Genomic DNA, 19,967 nt, shown 5'->3' with positions numbered 1-19,967 from the left:
TCGGCTCCAATAAATTACTGAACACTCCACAGGGCTTTTGCACAATACCTCCAACCTGGCTCTACTTTCCCTCCTTTAGGTGCCCTGATGAGGCTGCAGGATAAATAATTTGATTTGAAAGTAAGTCAGGAAAGCTCAGAGGAACAACTGGGGATGATCTTATTCAACTGCAGCGCCTGAAAACCCTTCATTTCGAATGCATTGCTTCCTTTCAGCCTTTCAGCAGTATTACTGTACCTTTTAAAGAGGCTCCCCGTCTTTTGTTGTCTCGTTTTTTTTCTCCTGCACCTTAAATCTATGTCTCATTTTGTAAAAAGACAAAAAGCAGTGTTTTCGCAGGTTCCCCTTATTTCCAGGAAAGCTTATTGTAATCTCTCTTCCTGCAGAGTCATGACTGCTCCAGCTAATCTGGTGTTTTCCTCTCAGATGTTGGACCGCAGCCAGACGCTGAAAAAAATGAAGGATTGTTTCGTTTTTAACAGACTTTCTTCATTAACCGGATGATTTTACACATTCAGGTTACGCAACAGACACAGACATCGCATGGGTGGCGTTAACTCAACGAATGAGCCAAGAAGGTAAACAAACATTTATGAGCAGCTATATTTTTGCGTTTTAAAAAAGAAGCATTTAGCCACAGCTTATAAACCCTAAAAAAGCCTCTTATCCCCTCCAAAACACCTGCACTGAAGGAGAAGCTTTGCCAGAACTTTCCGAGGCTCTTTCTATTTTTAAAAGCTGCGACGTGAAGGATAAATAATAATACCAGCCGGGTATTGTTATGCCGTGTTTGTTCTCCTGCAGGAATAAGGGTCCACATTGTGCTTTTTGTGATTTTTTTTATTCTTTTTTTCTGAGTGCCAACATGTTTCTGAAGTTATGTGCAAATGAGCAATGAGTCTAGCGTGGGTGAGAGAAATTAAGTGTTGGTGAAAAGGAAAAATGTATTTAATGTTGGTTTATTTCAGGTTTCTTTTAAGTAATTTGAGCTCTGATACTTTCCTTTTTTAGCTTAAAAAGTAAAAAGTAAACGTTATGTCTCCGTTTCAAATTTGCTGTCGAGTACCAATCACCTTATCTCTTCATCTCTGTTCATATGAGCTGATTTTATAATGAAAAAATAGATGAGACATAATTCACCTCGTCTTCTATGAGTTTTTGGATATAATTAAGTCAGGCAAATGTCGAGGGTAATATCCTCTAATATTATGTTATATTTAAAGCATAAAAGCAACAATTAGTCACAACTAAATGCAGCTCAACTGTTACAAATTTGTGTCAAACCACAATACAACCAAGATGGAATAAGTATACAACCAATGCCTGTTGATGCATATTCAACACGTAGAGGATTACGGATCATACTGGAAGAACTCTGCCATCTAGTGGTCAGAGTTATGCTGCATTTTTCTAATTACTTGTATCTGTTGTAGCTGCTACAAATTAACAAGCTTCACTTCACTTAGAATCTGTTTGACAGCAAAAACTGAATTTATAATAAAGTAAATATTTCCTCTCAAATACCATCTTTACACCAAAAAAGGCTTTAAGCCCCAGTAATGAGCCCATGTTATCTTCTCCAATAATTCAATCTGTTTTGACAAAATGAATTTGGACCTGCTGCAAATTTAGACACGATCTTGTAATGAGTCATGAAATATTCAGGCCTGTTCATAAAACACTGCAGGAGACGTATAGTGAAAATTAGGCTGAAAACTTAATGAGTGTGCCTCGGTTTAATCTCTGTTGGCACGTTTTTAGATTAAAACACAGGAAAGTTGATTTTCTTTCACACAATCCAAGTCTCAAATGCAATAAACTAAGTTTTTTTCTTAAAGCTTATAAAATAAAACATAAACGCTCTGATTTTTTTACTATCAATTGGCATTAGCTGTCACAGAAACCACAGACCTCTAAATGTCTGCATATTTTATAACTGAATTAGCTTTTTTCTCTCAGAAACTGCAGCTTTAGGTTGAAATTCACCAGCATTTCTTTTGCTGAATTAACAGAAACCCCTGCTATGGACCACAGAAACCATTTATGAACACTTCCACTTGTTTCCACTATCAAAACACACAATTATGAGCTTAATAAGCCGCTTTTCACATTTTCTTAAAGCAACACAGTTTGTTTCAGATCCTCCATCCTTCAGTGTTTCTGCTCTCATTACTGGGTTTACTGTAAAACTTCAAAAAAAGCCAAAAAGCTGTCTGAAATGTTTGCTTTTCTATCTACATTTTTTCTTTTTCACTTCAAAGTGAAGCAAGCATCAAAAACCAAACTGCTTCACCCATTGTTCAGCTGATATTCTAAGCAACTTTGAATGAAAACAATAAGGAATAAAAGTGATTTATGAATTTAACACAGAGGATATTGAGGTTTAATTCCTATTTCCAGCTGATAAATGCGCAACACGTCCTGCCGTGTTGTTCGTTTTGGATGAAACAGGAAGTGTGGTACTGTGAGGAGAGAGTAGCTGCTGCAACAAATGACCCGAATTCAAAGACATGAAAAGTACAAAGCCGTGCTGCTCAGCTATTGATTACACAGAGGTGTTCAAATATTAGGTGAGATCCGAGTCCAGCGCTGCGATCGACAGGAGCAGGAAGAATCCGTTTTGATCAACGCCGCTCTCCAGCTTTTAGTTGCCTACAGGTATTCTGTTTTTATTTTATCTTCTGGGTCCATTTTCAGTCTTTTTTTAAAATGAGGACAGTCAAACTCTTCATTTTGGGCCACATCAGGATCATAAATGTTCTTAAAGGGCCAGTTGTGCCAGAATGTATCGATAAAATCCATTAACAAATTGTCAAAATGTTAATAACAGCTGTCACGGTATTCGATAAATGCTTCTAAAAGCAAAATAATGTTGAACATCTCTTCAAATTGATGTAATCTGGCAGAATACAGATAAGAACTGCTTTGATTTGGTTGATAAAATAAAATTTAAGTACACAACTGTAATCTTGAAAGCTCAGTTTATGTGTCCCTAGAGTTTATTGGGCCTCATAAAAACGCACAGCGGGCCGGATTTGGCCCCCAGGCCTTAAGTTTGACACGCAAATCTTCACAAAAATGTGTGATGTCCTGTAAATCTTTCAGTTTTAAATCTCTTTACACTTATTTTGCACAATTATTGCAGCATTCTGTCTAAAAAAGCAGTTTAATGCGTTTAACCCTTCTAGGCCGAACTTTTCAGCGACGATCCAGCAGAATTTGCACTACCTGAAAAGTTTTTTCAGTTTCTGAAAGGGGAGACGTTGCGCTTTCCAGCCAATATCGGGTTATTACGGTAATTTCACTCCCGCCGCAGCAGAGAGTGAAATTAATCTGATGAAACACTCTTTCAAATGTACGACAAGTTGTGAGAATAACTTGTTAGATATTGAAGGTTCCAGTTGTTATGGATAAACGGGTCACAGGACATTTAAAGAAATTTGTACAATTATTATAGGCAAAAAGAATAAGCAGAGATTTGAAATTTAGGACAAAAAAGGTTCATCGCCTTCCAAAAACTCCTTTTTCATTTACAAATTGTTCAGAAACTCCAGAAAAAATGATGATGAAAGCCTAAAACTTCTTTGCAGCATCGTTTTACACTTACTCAACGTCAGTTTTCCACAATTATTGCAGCATTTTGTCTGAAAATAAACAGTTTAAATGTGTTTAATAAGTGGTAATAACGTCCAAACCTGCATGTTTTAAATTTTTTCCTGGGAAAACATCCACTGTCCACTGAGAAAAACGCTGCTGCCAATTAAAACCGGACGCAATCAGGCTTGACGCTTTAAAAAAAACAACAACCTGACAGGAAGCTGCTTTGCAGATCCATCAGTGCAACTCAAAACAAAAAGACATTTTCCTTCTTTTTCATCCCGCTGCTTAACATTTGCTGCTCTAATAGAGCGCCAGCCTCATGCGCTGCATCCTTTTTAAGGGCACTGGGGAACTCCAGCTTATGTAATACCATCCAATTAGGAAGCTGGGTCAGTCAGAGAAGCTCTTGTAAACACAAAGCAGCTCTTTTCCACGTTTGAGGCCTCGGCTCTTTCTGAGCGAACGCGCCCGGCCGCAGATGTGGACGGGAAGGCCGCCCGCCGTCTGGTTCCTACGTCTGACCTCATCCATGCATTTAGCAGCAGATAAACATAGAACATCTGTAAATACACACATGGAGAAGGAGAGAAGAAGAGACGCTCGTGGATGTTTGGGGAGTTTAAAATAAGAGCAGAGAAAAAAATCTGGATAAATTTTGTAGTTTGTTCTCTGCTGATTGACTGAAACCCACGAAACCAAAGCAAACTGGGTAATTAGAGCACCATCGTACTGGGTTAACTGGACCACAGTGGGAGAAAACCAGCACTTATGGGGAGCTGCTCCAACCACATGTTTCATGTGAGCTGCAGACTCAAAGCAAAGTCTGTTTTATGGAGCATTTTTGAATTATTTTAACTTATTTCTTAAAGGCGCTCAGATGTCACCTTCACATCAGATTATATGGGGAAATAAACATCTAGTGGCTCTTAAAAACCTTTAATAGACAACAGAGAGTAATCGGCTGTGCTTTCATTAGAGAGCGCTGTGAAAATTTAATGTAACCAAACACGGGTAGAAACATCAGCACCAATTTAAAAGTACATTAAACTGGGATTAGATTAGGAGACTATTAGATGATTTTAAAGCTCAGTTATGTTGGATTATTCTTTGTAAAAATGAAACTGATGCATCTCCCCTTTCCAATGATACTTTCAAAGTTTTGAAATGTACATTTACTCAATGTTTTATTGTTAATCTTTTTAACTGTATCACACCATAAGAAGAGAAAATATAGAGTCAAAGCTGCTTTAATTTCCAAGCTGTTTTTCTCTTTGAGGATAGAAAATGTTTTCTTGAGACAAAAAGCCCCATGAAAGTAACTTCAGGCAGTTTGAGAGATTAATTTACTGGCATCGCCTCACCTCATTATTCACCAAAACACACACAGTGAGTTCCTCAGACAGCTCCATCCTTTAATGAGCCTCAGATCCTCCCAATCTCTCCTCACAGAAAAAACAGAACCGAGAAGTTGTTATATTTCTGCTCTTCTGACATGTTGCAGATTTTTCCGAAGTTAATGTGCTGCGCATATTTTTGGACATTTCTGCAGGAAAGGAAAGGAAAATCAATTTGTACAATTACATTTTTTTTTCTTTTCTGGAAGCAGAGTATTAATATTTCAGTTTAAGGATTTTCCAGAAGGATCTTCCACTCCTCCTGTCCTGAATGTGCTGATTGGGCCCTGCATACCCTGAAAGGGTGGAGGACTTACATAACTCAAACTTTCTCTGCACAATCACACACACAGAGGGGGAGAAGCTCGGCTTGTCCTCACATAACTCTGGTCATCGTATTTTTGGAGGAGGAAGAAGGTAAACAGTTTGGAGAAGAAGAAGAAACTCTTCTTGGCGTCTGTTTTGCATCTGTGGGTTGGATATTATTCTGCAGATTCAGACCTGATCCCCTCCGGAAACAAATTATCTCAGCAGAAGAAGATGAAAGTGAGCCTCAGTGTTTATCTCCAAGTATCTCGCTTTCTCCTGATCAATTTTCGACAGATTGCGTCTTAATTCTCAGACTCTTGCGTTAATCCAGTTTGTTGAGAGCTGATTTTAGATGGCTGATGTCAAATCAGTGGAACAGCCGTTAAGTTTTTAAATATTTTCCAATGTTTTAAGGGTTTCGTCTTCACCTCGATGTTTCAAAAGCATAACAAGAGGGCTGTGTGTGTAAAAAGGGAGCGGAGGATTCATCCAAAAAGCTCATCTGTGCTTCAACGAGCATCTGGTCTGCAGGCCTCAGAGAGTTGAAGTGAGACGAGGCTTTAACCGATTTATTATTTAAAAACATTTTGAAAACAACATGGAAACTGGAATTAACCCGGGGCAGAAGGAGGAAAACACTGGGATTAAAGCTTCCCTTTTCTGTTTTAATATGAAAAAACTAAATTAAAATAAAGTTTATTGTTGTGGCTTTCACGAACCTGTTAAACAGAAACATGCGTTTAATTTTCTGAACGTCGCCACACCTGTGTAATCAGTGAAGTAGCACACCTGTCTGTCATCATCTAACGCTCATCGCCGCTCTCTGGTTTTTAAACAGCTTAAAGTTGTGACGATTTCCTCTCTTCTCTCCTCCTCCTGTCATCTTTCCTTCCTTTCCACCTCTCCTCTCTCTTCTCCTCCTCCTCTCCTCTCTCCTTTCCTCTTTCCTTCCTCTTCTCTCCCCTCCTCCTCCTCTTCTCTCCTCTCTCCTTTCCTCCTCTTCCTGCCCTCTTTCCTTCCTTTCCACCTCTCCTCTCTCTCCTCCTCTCCTCTCTCTCCTCCTCCTCTCCTTGTTAAACTGTTTCTGCTCCATCTGAACCTCCCAGTGTTCACCTGTCGCTGCTCTGACTCAGAAAACGGATTATTTCTCCGACTGCTCAGCTCTTCACCTCACATCTCACTCTGTATTTAGGAGGAAGAGAAACTTACCGACATATTGACTCTGTGAAATATCTGTTTCGATCTGTAAAGCCTTTCAGAACTGGAGGAGAAAAACTGGACCACCATCTCTGACTTATTATATAATTACTGTCTTCATACTGGCAGATCTTGATTGTTTTTTTAAAGTATCTCTCAAAATTAAAATCAACTTTGATATTAATAAGAAAACAGTTTCAAATTGTTTTATTAAATTTAAAAATGGAGTCAAGCATTACAGTAATAACTGTTTTTTTAAGCCATTCACCAGATTTTCCTCTGTTTGCATTTGAGTTTTGAACATTTACTTTTGGAGATGAACTGACTTAAGTCAGGTTTGGTCACAACAAACCATCAATATTAAGACATTTTCTCAACAATTACTACACTGTAAATACACAAAAATATTTTTGAGCCACTGATTTTTTGTAATCAATGTAATATAAAGAAATCGGAAATCTAATCAGGAGAACCGGGACATTTCCCGTTGGGCCGGTCAGACATTTGTCTAGCAAGGGTCGGTTTTCTCTCTCCCTTTTCTCTAGGCCATGTATGGCAGGTCACTTTAACATAAAATTGGCTTCATCTGACTATCTGTAATTACATTCCAGTTACCTAAAAATGGGTTTCAACTACACAGCTACACACCTATCCTGGAAATAAATTAACAGATCACTTAAAATGATCAGTTTATCTGATTTTACTTTTTATAGGTTTATGTTTGAGTGAAATTAACATCGTTCTTTTATTCAATGAACTACTTACAACATGTCTCTGAAATTCCAAGCAAAACTGTAGCTTTTATTTGCAGAAAATGACAAATGGTCAAAATAACAAAAAGGTGCAATGCTTTCAGACCTCAAATAATGCAAAGAAAACAATTTAATATTTATTTAGAAACAACAATATTAATGTTTTAACTTTGGTGGTATTTCATCAGTCAGTCAGAACTTTACAACAATCAGATATTGGCCTCAAAATTCTTACAGTTGTATCTGTAGATAAAGTTATGATGTATGTTGCTTTAAAATCAAGTTTCTATTGCATCAGAATTTGAAAAATACTGTTATAAAAGCACATTAAAAGCAAAAAATACAGAGAACTATCACCCAAGATTATATATCCAAAGTAAATTCTCCAAAGTCCCACTCTGTGTGCATGACTCAGTCCGGAGAGATCAAAACCGTTTTCAAATGACAAAAGGAGAATCTAAAACGCCAGCAGATCTGATCTACATCCACACGCTTCAGAAACTCTGCTCTGACCTTCAAAGAGTGCTTAGCAAGCCAGATGATTCCCTGATCACAGACCGGACGTCTTCCTGAGACGGCGTTTATCTCCCACCTCTGATTGACCCGAGCCGCCCCACCCGCCTCAAACGATAAGAGCAGATCAAAAACCTGGCATAATACCATCGCTGCAGGTGTTCAGGCAGCGAGCGCTCTGATAGCGCAGCCACAGCAACGGACGAGAAAAACCGAGACGCTGGAAAAACACAGAATATTACACACATTTTTAGGCTAGTTTCCTGTGCAAATGTCTTAGTACACTTAAATTAAGATAAAACTAACTTACAAGTAACTTGTTTTCAGAAATAATGCCTTTATATTGATGGAAAAAGTAACAAAAATATCTTGTGATAAGCAAAATAGTCTGAACTTTAAACAAAAAATAATATTAGGTTTCTATTTCTTGCTGAAAGGTTACTAGTAAGTTAGTTTATAGCTAGAGTTGGTTTAAAGGGAAAATAAATCAATAACAATATAGTTTGCAATAAACATTTGATCAATATCAATAGGTAATATTTGGTTGAATATTCAATTATTTCACTCTGAACAGCATTCGGGGAGATGTAGGAAAAGCAAAGCCTTTAGTCACATGTGTCAAACTCGAGGTCCGGGGGCCAAATCCGGCCCGCTGTAGCTTTTTATGTGGCCCATTAGATTCCAAATTATGTCAATAAGTCCCTACAAAATTCACCCTAATCAACAAATCCCCACAATTTTTTATGATCTTACTGAAAATTTTTCTCAAAATTCATCAAAAACATTGCATTTAAGTGACTGCTGCCTCAATCTCACTTGATGTCAAGTGATTGATAAGGTGATTAATAGAAAGTCATATTAGCGCAAATATCTTAAAAATTCCTTCCAAACATTTCTAATTTTGATGTTCAATATTTAATTTTAAGAAACATTAATTGAAAGTTTTAGCAAACAGCTATTTATTAATATTTTAACAGTTTAATGGGTTTTATCAGTACATTCTGGTACAACCGGCCCTTTAAGAACATTCAGATTTTTGATTTGCCCCAAACCGAAAACGAGTTTGACATTCAATCTCTCACGAAAAGCTAAACAAAGTTGGTGGCAGCAACTGACTTGCTTGTTCTTTGGTTGCCTAGCAACTCACTCGCTCGTTCTACGGTTACCTAGCAACAGCCTGCTGAGTAACCGGCGCAGCTGCCACTTCATGTTTTACCATAACTGCTTAAAGATTTAAAAAGTGAAAGGAGAAAATGACTAGAAGAATTCGAGAGGGAGTTGTGGATGAAACAGGAAAGGTCACGTCACCAGTTTGACTGAATTTCAGTTTTTTAAAACAAAAAACTAAGAAAAATTTGTCGATATCAACTGATATTAAGTCCTTTTGTCGTGATACATCTTTCAACCTATTTAAAATTTTGTCCTAATTCAAGCATACTAAACTATTTACAGCAGAAACTAGACAGAAATACTTGCTGAGATTTTGTGCTTTTGCAGCGAATCTGCCTTCAATTCGACATGAATCCATTATTATTTAACCAAAAGTAAACAAATCTGTTAGAGGCTTTAAACTGCAACAATATACATACTAAAAATACCTCATAAAATGGATGAGCAGTTACAGAGAACACCAAAGCAGCAGCATACAAATCAAAAACAAATACAAAAAACATATATACTGTGATACTAAGTGAGAACAGAAATACAAATGAAACGATTCGACATAAAAATTGAAGCAAAAACTACTTGAGGCAACAAACCGGAGGAGGACACAGGAAGGTGGCACTCAGCTGTCCGGTCAAGATGGCCGACACGACAGCGAGGCGGCTCCAGGGGCATCTGCTCCCGAATCCCCTCGGAATAAGACAGGAGTCCACCTGCAGGGGCTTAACGCCCCACCAGTGATGCATCGGCGCAGTAAACGCTCCGGGGGATTCTGGTTTCATAGGGATGAACTGCTGCAGATTTAAGATCCAAATGGTTTCCGCAGTAATCACTATTTATCCCACAAGTTTAATAATCCTGCATCAATATTCTGAAGCACAAAGTTTAACAGTTTGGTCACAAACTTCTCACAGTGTTTTGCTGCAGTTTTCAGTTTTAAGATCTGCTCAGATATTTAGTAAGAAACTGAAATCAGAACTTTGATTCCATTATAATTATTTGCCTCATTAGCTGCGTTCCCATTGATTATATAATTGATTATGCAATTTGGCATTTAGAAAACAAGTTTGCTTAGTAGAAACGTCAATTTTTAAAAAGTTTTGGCATCACGAGTCACATGATCTACAATCAGATGTTGCTAGTGGCGCAAACCACAAAGAAGAAGGAGAAGAAGAAGAAAACAGGAAGTAGTAGGAGGATGTTTTTTTAACCACTTATTGTGCGAACAGCAATTGCAAAATTGTGTTTTTTCGACATTAGTGGAATATAAACAAAGTTTTGAGCATATTTGTAATAAAAACGCGACTAATGTCTGCTTGTTAGAATATCAGCACCCAAACTGATCCAGTATTTCTGAAAATTTCCTCATGATTTCATGAAGTGCATCGGTCTATTTTCCACACAGCATGATGCTGCCTTCAAGATTCCCAAAAGCACAGACTCAAACACAGTATCCTCATTAGGACAAGGCAGATAAAATAATATTAAAACGATGCTAAATCCAAAGATGGCACACAAGGAGTTGGCAATTAGCCGTCATCTTCTCGATTCTTCCCTTTATTTAAAAGTGAAGCTGTAAAAAAAATGGACTAAAAAAGAACTAAAACAACTTCTACCAAGTGTGAAGTAAAAGTCATCTGACCTTTTCTGTTTGAATACGAAGGATTAGGATCTTTATAAATAAAATTCCTCCAGGCCCGTTTCCTCCACACTGATTTACAGCTTTCTCTTCGGCCGTAGCAACTCTGGGACGTCTTGCGTAATGCCGAACGAGCTGCCAGGTGAATTTACAGGCCGCAACTTGACGAGGAAACTGTTTACAGAGCAACGCCCCCTCCTCCCCCCACCGCCGCCTCGGCGCTGGCCCGCAGAAAGAGCCGCCCTCGTCAGCAGATCTGGAGCGCTGCCGCGGTCAGGCGGGGTCACGCCTCAGAGGGGGCCCGCTGTAATCAGAGGCACGCTTCCTCCTCTGCCTGCTTCCAGGCGCCCACGGTGGAGTGTTGCGCATGAAAGGAAACACGCAGCGGCCTCAGCTGTGCTGCAGCGGGGGGTCCGTCGGACGCGAGCGCCGCAGAAAGGAGAGATTGATCTGATAAACACGGCGTTTGTTCGGTTGGAAGCGGATCTGTCAGGGCGGAGGGGAGGAGGAGGAGAAGGGCGCAGTGAAATTCACTGGGAAGATTTTATCTGCAGGGATTATTTGGAGAGAACCGGGCGAAAATCACGTGTTTATGAACACTGAGTGCGGGTTACAGTAACTTTATTACAACGTATTGATACTCTTACAGGTCTGACTGGTTTCGGTTGGTTGCCATGTTGGCACATGTATCCATATTTCAACCATGTAGCTTTTGATATCAGATGAAATTGAAGAATTAAGTGGCGTTATGGTTTCTTTATTACTCAATTCCTTTGGTACAGTGTTATTGACAGAGTTGGGTAGTAACTATTTGCGTTTATGTTCTTGAAAAAATTTACTTTATCAGTACTTTTTACTTTTACTTGAGTAAATATATTATGAAGCATTTCTACTCTAAAATTTCTGTTTTCTCGACCCACTGAATGAAGAACAAACATGTTTTGACCAGAAATTCACCAGACGCAGACACACACCTGCAATTTTTTATTGTAAAGAACTGCTTTGAAAAAACTTTCTTTTGTCTAATTTTTCTATTTTTTGTTACTTATATGAATTATTGTCATTTTGGTCCTTAAAATACCAAAATTTCCACTTAACTTTGTAATTTGGTCCATCCACTTTTTGGAATGGCTGCTTTTTACTAGTGCAATTTTAGATATTCTGTCAACCTTGGTTGCAATAAATACAATAACAGATGGAGAATCCCAGCCTTTCTTCCCGCGGTCTTTGGTCTGAAAAAGCATCAACATCCCCATCTTCAATTCTTTGGATAAATTAGATTAACCCAAATTTATCTAATTTTCTGTTGGGAATTACAAAATCTTGCAATGTTTTCTACACTGCAAAAACACAAAATCTTACCAAGTGTCTGATTTGGTTTCTTATGCAAATATCTCAGTACACTTGAAATAAGACAAAACTAAATTATGAGTCCCTTTTAGCTTGTTCCAAGTCATTAATTCTTGAATTTTAATAAAAAAAAACTAGTTTCACTAGCAGATCAACTCATTTATAACCTGGTAAAATGTCTTATTTCAAGATATTCGCACACAAAATGGAACCAAAATACTTGGTCAAATTTTGTGTTTTTGCAGTTTATCACCTACTTCTAGACTTGGACAATAAATCAATAACAATATGTATCCCAATTAATATCAACACCGATCAAAAACTGAACAGCATTCTGGGAGATGTAGGCAGAGGAAAGGCCTTCAGCTGCTCATCTAACTCACTCTCTCTGGTTACCTAGCAACTCATGCATTCTTTGGTTGCCTAGCAACGGCCTGCTGAGTAACCGGCGCAGAAGCAGTTTCAAGTTTTGCCTCATAACAGCCTAAAAATAACAAAAAAACAAACAGCGTGGAGTGAAATTTGTGTAAAACAGTTTTTTTTAGACATTGAAAACAAAAAAACTAATCAGCAATTATCAATAGACTGATACGAAATGCTTATATCCTGATGCGTCCAGCCCTACTGGAATCTGATAAATTAATGAAGATTTAAGGATTGTAATCTGCTACTGCTGGGCTGTGAAGATTATTTAAAAAATGGATTACAGGTCCAATACACAAAACTGCAACCCTGGATTGGATTTTTCAAAAAAGTGGACAAACTAATCTGTATTGGTTAGCAAGATTATTCTTTATACTAAAAAGACACACAATGTTAAACTCCATGAAACAGACCTCTAAAAGCTCCTCCTAGTGGTGAAACATGGAATAGAGTATCATTTACCCATATTGAAGAGTGTCATGTCTTCCCATTTAATATCCTCCATTTTGCCACCAAATGAAGTCATCTGATATTACCAAATAAAATGTCAGGGGCAAAAATAACCCTGCGGAGTTGGTTATTAAGCATAAATAATTACCAGGATGGGTGACAGGTGCAAAATGAGTGTGATAACAAACCCACAGGAGCATGAGTCGGGTATGTGCATGCACATTCATGAGGGGAAAATGAGACAGGCTTGTAACTCTGCGCCTTGCCATGACATCCTGCTGACTTTTAATTTTTCCGGAGAACGCAATTTAACACATCAGGCCTTGTTGTGGGAAGCAGGCTGAATAAAACTGTCTGTGTGTATTAGTGAGCGGAAACACGGTGATAAGCAGAGGAAGACAACAAACGTAAAAAGTAGTTGATTGAAGGGAATCAGGATTATTTTATTTGTAAAAAAAAATAATTGAGTTGGATATTAGCTGTTTTAATCCTTTAAAGGCGTTAATTTGTCAACAAAATACAAAGTATTTCCTTTCAGCAACTTTGTTTGCTATTAAATTTTCATTTTTTTAAAAATAAACACAATTTGGGGTTTATCAAACTTTCATTTATGAAGGAAAAACAAGCATTTAAGCTGGATATACTCCTCTGTAAAGTTTTGATGAAGTGGTAAAGCTTGCTAGTCTAGTTCTAGTAAATGCTAAAGCCTGCAGATGTGCTGCTTTAATGATGGTTAGAACCAATTATAAACCCCGTTTCCCATCATTCCTCCTTCGAATCGCTGGAATGAATATGTTGTTGCTTGGACACAGAATGCCTCAGCCAAATGTTTGGAATGGGGTTGTGAGCATAACAAGTAATTATCTTAAAGATTGTTGGCCTTGATGTTTGCAAAATACCAAAAAAAAATAGGCTAGATGCATTAAAATATGATCTGAAATTGTTTCCAGATGAATCTTTATAAGACTAATCTGCAATAACATTATCTTATCAGGCAAACCAGTCAGCAACATTCACCAATTTCTAACGTTTTAAGTGATTAACCTTTAAGTTTAACTCAAGAACACACAAAATATGAAATAAATGATACAGAAGAAAGTCCATGGTCAGTTTCTGCCAGTGAGTTTTGGTGCAGTCATCTGACAAAAGGACCTTTCTGTGCATACTGGTAGAGTTTTAAATTAACACAGACCAGACACACACGTAGCTCCAAACTCAAGCTATGAGATTGATTTTGACATTTTCTGGCTCAGATTTAAGTTTTCTGCAGTTTCTGCAGCTTTTAGAGGAGCATTAATAGAACTAAGTGCACATTTATGGAGATTTCTGTTTCCCCTCACTGGGGATGAAAGGAGGAAACAGTAGTTTCTGAGGTCACAGCGACTGCCTCTGCCTCATCCCTTCAAACAGCAGCAGGAGGATTAGATGGCTGTGTTGCCATGCATGGCTGCAGCCCGTGTTGCCCCACTTAATAGCTGCCATGAGATTGAGGGAAAGAAAGGCTCAGGGTGATCTAAGGCAAGGAGGCAGGAAGCTAAGGAAGAAGAGCCCAGCCAAGGCGAAGGGATTCCCCATAAGTCTGGGCCGTAACTCCGGCTGACAGGCGGCGCTGACGCCGGGGCGGCTCAGGATGACGGAGCTCCTGCCTCTCGCTAAAACTGATGCCGCATTGTGAGATCATGTTGCTGAAATGGATGCTTTTATTGTGTGCAACATTAGGGAATGTTTTCATTTGGAATGATTGATGGAAAAATAAAACAAACGCAAATAAAAAAGTAAAATTGTTTAGAATGATCAATCAGAAAAATTCTTCTGCAAAAAGAGACTCCAATATTTATGAATATCATGCTTTGAAACTAAAAGACAACGATGCTGAATAAACGATTAATTAAGAAGAAAAAAGATAAATTAACCTCAGAGTATCCATGTAAAACACAAGGTTGATAATCAAAATTAAATTTGAGCAAAAAATTGTGAAATCAACTAAATGAAATTTAAGATTCATCCATATTCCAAACTGTCCAGCTTCTAAAAGTCAAGAGAAAATTATATTAAATAAACGTGAATGTAGTCAAATTATTTAGGTCTGTCTATACGACAAGGTGCAATTTGCAGCATTCCCACTAGATGGCAGTAAATCTGATAACTGAGATCTTTAAATCTCATTTTTGTAAATAGCACATTGCACAAACTGCACAACCATCAGCTGAATTAACTGCAGAGAGTTTTTCTTTTTATAAACCCAGGCAGCGACTGTAACTGTAACTCTGTAAAACATGAATCGGCTCCAACAAAACATTTCTGTGTCACGCACTGCGATCCAGTGATAAAGTTGTCTTGTAAAGGGAGATCAATGCATGTTTTCCTGCAGGCGGTGTCCACTCCAGCTGGATGCGCTGAATGATTTTTGCCATCCCAACCTGCAGAGAAATCGATAATTACCCCCTCCTCCCTTCCTCATAACAACCACAGCGTTGGGATTATTCCTCACTGCTGGTTATCAGGCGAGTTGAAGTCATCGCTGCAGGGTCAAGCGGAGGTTAATTACAAACCGAAAGGAGAGGTGATACTGAATAATTGTGTTTATATTTTACTTATTTGTAAAAAAAAGAGAAAAAGATTCGGTTTAATTGGAATGCTCACATCCTCCGAAACGCGGAGGATGTGCAGGTCAGAGTTTCAAGTTGGTGTCGCAGAGAACCAACTTCAGGTGTGAATTGTGAGAAAAGTTTTATGATTGCAAGCTAAAAAAAACCCCTCTAACTCTAATTTACTGCAGGATAGATTCAGAGCAAACACCTGCTTATGAATATTTCCCACTGCAGAAGCACCGTTACTAGTTTCAGTAGAATATGAATTGCACCGGCAGGGAAAAGGTTTTGGTTTCTGGATAATTTTGTTGTCAGAGGATCTAAAACAGAGAATGTATGTGTTGAAACTGATGCAATCAAAAGCAAACGTGTCTCCATAACACAGGAACCCTGCAATCATGACAGAATTACTGCAAATCATTTGGTTTTAACCATATAAGCTACAAAGAAATGGACCGAGAACTGAACCCTGGGGTACGCCACTAGAAAATGTTTATGAAATAATAATTTCTCAGCACTTGATTTTGAAAACAAATCATTTGTGAGTTACAGGGCTTGATTTAAACCAATCAAGAACTTATATTTTTGATCATATCTGATTAAATTATCACTTATAAATACTTAAAAACTGTTCCAACTACTACAACTGTAAACAACAAAAAACAATGATTATTTATTTTACTTGTTAATTAATGAAGTAATCAGTATATTGTAATAATCTTTGACAATGCAGATAAAATACCAAATACCTCCAGCCATACATTCCCAAGCTCAGGTTTTATGTTCATTTAAGTAAATTTTAAGTAGAATACAAAATGTTATGAATTTATGGCAGTTATTTCATGTCTTTTAGAATAAAACATGAAAAAAAAGACAATAGGAAGAAAGCAGATGAATGGATGCATCATTTCAGTCCATCACAAGAGACCCAACATTGGCTGAAATCTGCAAGAGTGGAAATAAGGAAGACTGTAGCTGTTAGCTTAGCTTAGTCACTTAGACCCAATGTTTTCAACCAATTTTGAGAAAACTTTGCAGTAAAAAACAGGAAAAATGTGGGAATCTGTTGATTCTGTGTGAATTTTGTGTACTTGTGAGAAAGTGGAGGGATTTATTGATGTCATTTGGAGTTTAGAGGGCCACATAAAGCTACGGCGGGCCAGAAAAACCAGGAGTTTATGAAAAAACAGGAAAAGAAGACAGACGTATAAAGGAAGGTGCAGCCAAATCCTAAAGTATCTCTACACCTTTCAGCTTAAGTGTTGTTGCTTCTCCTTCTCCAAATCCAACCGACAAGTTCTGACAACTCTCTGATCTCAGCAGCTGAGACCTGGTGAGTCACAGTTTATTGAATCGATGCTCCACAGGAGACTCAATCATGGCTAAGAGACGGCAGTGGCTCCTGATCATTACCTCAGTCGGACTGGACACATCTGTCTAATTTAAGGCCTAAAAAAATCAAACGATCTTCGGTCTTCTAAGGAGCAAAACCAGAGAAGTTAATGCCTTCATGCAGAGAGAGAGAGAGACGAGGTAATGAGCTTCGTTCTTTCTTCTGGCGTTTGTTTGTCTCCTGTTTTGGTCTCTGATCTGCTCTGAACCGAAACGCGAAGGAGGTGGGGGATACTGCGACAAATTCTTATTCAACCCCTGCAGCAGAGCGTCACCGCGATCAATCTTTTATCTCTCAGCCGCCTCACCTGTCGGATCACTTCTCTGAAGATTGAAAAAAAATCCGGCTTAGCAGCAGAGGATAATCAAGAGGATGGACAGGACAGCAGATTCTAGTGCTGTCTGAAGAGATCCCGTTAGAACACCCTCGAGCTTTGATTTACACCGTTTACTGGAATATTTACGGTGGAGAATCTGCAGCGAAGATGAAATCGTACATGTGGAAGAATACATGCATTTTCTGCTATATTACTCTGTTTATTCATCCACTGCTGGATGATAGGAGGATTCTGAAGTGACTTCCCTTTGGAAACACCTTTACAGCTTTCTTCCCTTTGAAAACAGCCATCTTAAAGAATTGGTAATGATTTTTTTGAACCTGAAATATGAATTCTGTCCTCTACCAGAGCAATACATTTCCAGTTTGGAAGCAGGGCTTCATGTCTTGCTTCTCAAAACTTGCAGTGCTCGTATTGAAAACTTCTGCTCTCTCAAACTTTTCTCCTCATGCTCAAAACTTGTCTCTGCTCGGATCAAATCTCCACTTGCAAACCTTTCTGCTCGCACTTGGAACAGAAAAGTACCATCACCTGGAAACCTCTCAGCCAATAGAATTAAAGTGTTACACTGGGTGCGTTTGTTTCCTTCTAGTGGGTGTGCCTGTGTGGCTAATGTTGATTGTAGCAACCTGCGCCGCCCACATGGATCCACAGAACCAACAGTGTTACAACTTAGATACATTTTATGTTGTAACTATCTATATATTCAGAGCAGAAACAGGCACACCCAGTAGAAGGAAACAAACGCACCCAGTGTAACACTTTCATTCTATTGGCTGAGAGGTTGCCAGGCGACGGTATTTCTTTGTTCCAAGTGCGAGCAGAGAGATACGTTTTGAGCGCAAGGAGAAAAGTTTGAGTACACGCGGTGAATATTTGAATGAGAGCAGAAGTTTTGAGTACAAGTATTACAAGTTTTGAGAAGAAATACATGAAGTCCTGCTTTCAGACTGAAAATGTGTTGCTCTCAAATTATGGCAGAAAAATTCCCCCATATGAAGGTGTTGGGTTTGTGACATTGCCAGTGTCACAAAGCAAGAAAAGCAGGGAGTAAATACTTTTTCACAGAACTATGGATCATAATATGCATTTTGTGATGATTTAAAACCGTATCATTATTATCCAAGGTTGACATAAAGTGAGAATCCCTGAGAAACTCTGAGAATTAAACTTTTTACAAACCAACTTGTCCTTCGCAGCTTTATTTAGTTTTAACATTTTGCATGTTTGAAGTTTTACCACAGATGGGAATCACTGACCAAATGAACCTCATCCCGACAGAGCCGACCTTTCGGGGAACTCTACAGTCTCCCCAAATTTAATCAAACCCACTCTGTCAGTTTGATGTTCCTCTTTGTGTCCATATGTCACTGAGCTTTCAGCAGCACCAAAATCTCCAACCAATTACCGAGTCTCTCTCTGGGACTGGGCCACCATGAACGCTTCGAGGTTTTACAAGCAGCCAACTGAGACTTTGACTTTCACTCTGTCACCCAAACATCATGCAATGCTGCTTTTAGGTACAGACAGGTGAGTTTAGCCCAGCATGATACAAATGAGTAAAAATAATAATACATAATATTTGTGTTCAAAGCTGGAGTTCTTTTAGGTTCATTTTTATACTTTTCCAGAGTCAAATTTCAAGATTATCCCATCTACAACTCTGACGATAACCTAAAGTAGCTGGGTTTTTGTTGAGCGTAAAATTGCCCAAACTGGAATTACCAGACTAAATTTGAAACAATTTTTCAAAAAGTTTTTCAGCCATAACAAAATTTATATGTTTGGCAAAACTGCAATGGAAACACTTTTTCTTTTTTTTTGCATTTTGCCAATTTGTACAGCAGCAATGTACATTGACCAGCTCATTAAAAGTTGGACATGTTGACATCAGATAAGTGCTTACATCTCTCGACAGAAGGATTTTCAATGATTTATCTTGTGAACAAACTTATTCACATGTGATTTTTTAAATTGCATTTCTTATTTAATGGAAACAGAAATTGCAAAATGGTGTTTTTTCGACATTAGCAGAATATTATTTTGCACACGACTGAAAGGTTGAATTGTTTTTAGTGAAAGCAGGAAGGAAAAGTCTTCTGTATCTTTTCACCATTAACCCAACTACAAGTATCGCACCAGTGTAACTCTACTGTTAAAATGATATTATGTATTTATACATCCTAAAGTCCAAAATACGTCACTAGGAAACTACGTAGGAGAAAAGTCAAGAGTTGTGACCTTTCTGCCCCTTGGTGCCACTGGAGGACACATCAGTACGGCGCCGTCATTTCATTCAGAAAGATTTAAGCAACATGTCAGATCCCTTTACATCCCAGTTTAAGAAAAAGAAATGAAAGAGCAAGAAACTTCTAATCAGTTATTTCAGAGAAAACCTGATTTTTCTGGTAAGAATCGAACTTCTGACTGATCTGCTTTAAGTCCCAGCCTTTCCTAGATGCATGGCCCCGTATAATAATGCACATAGGCCTTAATCTTCTCCCTGGCAGCTGGAAGAGGGAGGCGAGGTCTGGAGGAGACGGTGGATTGTCCAGCCGTGACCTCTCTGCTCAGTTTGCCTCACCCTGCTGATGTGAGCAGGGCTGACAAGCCGGCCCAGAGCTGGGCAACAGCGAGGCCGGCGGCGCCATTCGAGGACTGGATTCTTTCTGAGAATAAATAACCGCATGTTTACTGTATCGAAAACACACATAGCCGTCTTTTCTGATGTTAAATCTGTCTAATTTAGTAAAATTTAGTAAAAAAACAACAAAAAAACAAAAACTAATTGTTGATCAGCGTTTTGTTTCAAATATCTGATATCCTGCCAAACTGGTTGCGTGTCCTTTCCTGTT

The 19,967-nt window shown here is 38.4% G+C and overlaps 1 pseudogene; it reads right to left on the bottom strand.

Annotated features, from left to right (window-relative positions):
• The window catches only part of LOC106955416 (ankyrin repeat and BTB/POZ domain-containing protein BTBD11-A pseudogene), a 126,954-nt pseudogene that overhangs the window by 35,154 nt on the left and 71,833 nt on the right, over positions 1-19,967 (bottom strand).

This window comes from Poecilia latipinna, unplaced genomic scaffold, assembly GCF_001443285.1.
Source record: "Poecilia latipinna isolate Pla-1442-1.1 unplaced genomic scaffold, P_latipinna-1.0 Scaffold732, whole genome shotgun sequence".
Classification (NCBI taxonomy): Eukaryota; Metazoa; Chordata; class Actinopteri; order Cyprinodontiformes; family Poeciliidae; genus Poecilia; species Poecilia latipinna.
This window is presented reverse-complemented; position numbering and strand designations above follow the sequence as displayed.